This window comes from Pinus tabuliformis, chromosome X, assembly GCF_031772625.1.
Source record: "Pinus tabuliformis cultivar Carrire ecotype Pingquan chromosome X, CPIR1, whole genome shotgun sequence".
In the NCBI taxonomy this organism is placed as follows: domain Eukaryota; kingdom Viridiplantae; phylum Streptophyta; class Pinopsida; order Pinales; family Pinaceae; genus Pinus; species Pinus tabuliformis.
Window position 1 is genome coordinate 805,594,119 of NC_142308.1, and position 3,330 is coordinate 805,597,448.

Genomic DNA, 3,330 nt, shown 5'->3' on the forward strand with positions numbered 1-3,330 from the left:
CAGGGCACTCTAAGAGGAAGTGGTTTTCATCCTCGATGTTCATATTCTCACATATATGGCAGATCCTTTCCATCCATGGCGTTTTAGGAACTGCCCAACGACCTGTTTGACTATGGAGCTCATGAGAAATCGTTCTATTTGCTATATTAATTTTCTTCTTTGAGCTAGTTAAAATAGAGAGATACTTTTGATATTCTAGGGTGGGGTTGATGACCTTCTTATAATAACTTAATTTTCTTTTAGACGCTAAATATTTCTCACACCACATTTTTTCTTTGAACTTAGAAGTAACAATATCTTTAATGTTATTTATGTTTTGCAATGCATCATTTTCGTTGATCTCCCAATAGTTTAACCAGGCCCTTGTGTCTTTATGCCACCCTCGATTGAGCCTTAGGTGGTTTTGGCTAGAATTTAAAGCTAGCTTAGGAAGTCTATGATCATCTATGTTACTGATTTTGTGCTTGTACAATAGAAACCTAAGCATAGCTAGGCTCTCAATAGGGGAAAGACCTGCTTCTATAAGGAGAATAGGATAGGGTGTATTACTTTTAATTTTCAGGTTATAAGTTATAAAACGCTTCTGGATTTGCTCAATCTTTCTCCATGATTCTCTGGAGATGCTGCAACCCCAAACCTCACAGCCATATAAGATAACAGGAGTGACTAAAGTTTCAAAGAGGAACTTCTTTTTATCCCACATTATGAGGTTTGCTATTTTACAATTATTTTCAGGACCTGTTATCACTGAAAATTCTAATGCCAAAATTTCAAAACCGCTCACATTAGTTTGATGCGCATAAAGCCTTTTTGTAGTTTCGCAGCGCAACATGTTTTAAATTACGCTATGAAATGGGGGATTCGTGCTGATCCATAGCACATCTCACACCCGCTGTCATATTTTCTGCAAGAATTTTACGGGAATAGCATGTGTAAGGTCTTACATGTCGGTCTTGACACGTGCAGGCTCTGTTGGCATCAAAGGTGCTACAACTTATGAGGTTTCTGGTACCCCAGCAAATTCTGTTTCATTAGGTTTATCTGGAGCACTCTTTTCTTGGAAGAAGCCTTCTTTGGTAATTAGTGGATTCAACAAGGGTTCGGAAGGTGGATGAATTTCGTCAAAGGTGAAGAATGTGGGGTCTCAGATCCCATCCAATGTTTTGTCGAAATTCCATGCAATTACATATGATTCCACTTCTTGCTTCTCATTCACAAGCTAGAGACAGAGTTTACCAAAGATGCGAGGGCTATCCGAGAGCGGGTGTTTAAGCAAGGCGAGGAGTCACTCAAGGGTAATAATCCGGGCGATGAAAAACTTTATAAAGGTATTCACGGTTATACCGATCACAAAGCAGGTTTTAGAAGAGAACACACAGTTTCCGGAGAAAAAGCTGGCGGTGCGCATGGGCCTCTTAGGGCTTCTGCTCATATTAGGTCTTCTATAAGATTTGATTATCAGCCCGACATCTGTAAGGACTACAAGGAGACTGGTTATTGTGGCTATGGGGATGCTTGCAAGTTCATGCATGATAGAGGTGATTATAAGTCTAGTTGGCAGATGGAGAGAGAATGGCAGGAAGCTGAGAAGAAGTGAAAAAATAATCTGGCACGGGGATTGGTTGCAGAGGAAGGAAGCGAGTAAGCGATCTTGACCGTTCCCAGTGAAATCGCCCCTGCCTTCCACGACACCAGATGCTATGTTGGCCATCTCAGGGAGATTTCAGTTGTTCTGATCTGTATTCAGGATCTACATTTTCCTATTATTTTTTTTCCTACAGCGCATAATTCAGATCGATCAAAAAGAGCTCCATTTCACCATTTATTTTTGGCTTGGCAAAATTTCACGAGTCTTATGGGCAGGCAATTCTGGCATCGAAACAGCTAGTCTACTTTCAAATGGACAAATAAAGAAGCAAAGTCTTGTTCATTATAACTGTGTGGTGTTCCTTTTTGAGGAATTTTCAATCGTCAGCATTTGTGGAGTTGAACTTCGAGGAGAAAAATGGGTGACTTCAACCTGGCATTAGTTATCATAGCAGCAGTGGTGTGTATTGTTGTGTTTCTTTTCAATATTTACCTGCTTATTAATTATCAACACCTAGATGACATTAATCAAGCATATTTCCCGAAGCTAGTGGTGGTTATGGGCCTTTCAGTGGCCGAAATTCCCATTCTCATGCTACCAGCAGATGTTGCAAATCGTCAAGCTTATAGTAATGCAATATACAATGGGGACTGTAATTTAACACTTCCTATGAAGGATCTGTGATTGGCAAGACATCTCCAGTCACATATCAAGTTCTAGGGCACTTGAAGACTTGCTTGGTTCTGGCATTTGGCTACAGAGTTGACACTATTTGAGCCAACTCAAGGAACATCATTTTTCCATGAAAACCTTCTACAATGGCGGGAACTGAATAGTGCGGCAGAATTTATTTCTCTATATGAAGAGTTGATGCCAGTGGTGCAAACCTTACCACAAGTTTTGCTCCACAAGGAAATGATTGTATCAAAACTTCTTTGCCGGTTGCACATGTAGGCTAAGCTTTCCCTTGAGCCTATCCTCAGTTTGATTGCAGTTCTGTCAAGGGATTTGCGTGAGGAGTTCATGCCTTTTCTCCATAAACTGATGGAAACCATGGGAAACCTTCTAGAATCTGGTGGAGATCGAGATCCTGAAATTCTTGAACAGGTTTTCACAGCTTTCTCTTATATCTTGAAGTACATGCAGAAGCTTCTTGTAAAGGACATTGCATATGTAATGAAGATAACAAAGCAGCTGCGGTACTACCATCGAGAATATGTGCAAGAGTTTTTGGCTGAGGCTGTGTCATTTTTGCTCCGAAATGCATCTGTTAAGCAGCTTATAAAAGGTATACGAAAAATAATGGGAGAAATTGTCATGGAGCCTTCAGAGGAGAAAACAACAGGCTGTAGTGCTTTACTGTGGCACATTCTGAAGGGTCCAGCATTAAAATTTCATTCGAGAGCAGAGCAAGCCCTTCGCCTTTTGTTGGATAGATCTACTTACTCTATCTCTACCAATAAGTGTCATGATAAGAGTCAGAGTTGGAGGTATTATGTTTGGATTTCAAGGTTGAAGCAAAAGTTTGGATTCTTTCATCAAATAAAATGGCATGTTCACAAAATCAGCCTATCAAGAGTCTTAACAAAGGGCCTAGTGGAAAACGCTTTGTGTTCAAGAATTTCTCTCAGCGACTTGAAGAGGTTGATATTGATGTATTTCGAAGTCTAGCACCTGTGAAACAGCCAGGCTTGCCCAATGGAGAATAGAAAATTTGGCTTCTTATACTTCCTACAGGAAGT

General features: G+C 40.3%; 1 pseudogene; it reads left to right on the top strand.

Moving 5' to 3' along the window:
* The first annotated feature begins 944 nt into the window (after positions 1-944).
* LOC149142239 (zinc finger CCCH domain-containing protein 1 pseudogene) lies at positions 945-1,597 on the top strand (annotated as a pseudogene).
* The last annotated feature ends 1,733 nt before the right edge of the window (positions 1,598-3,330 follow it).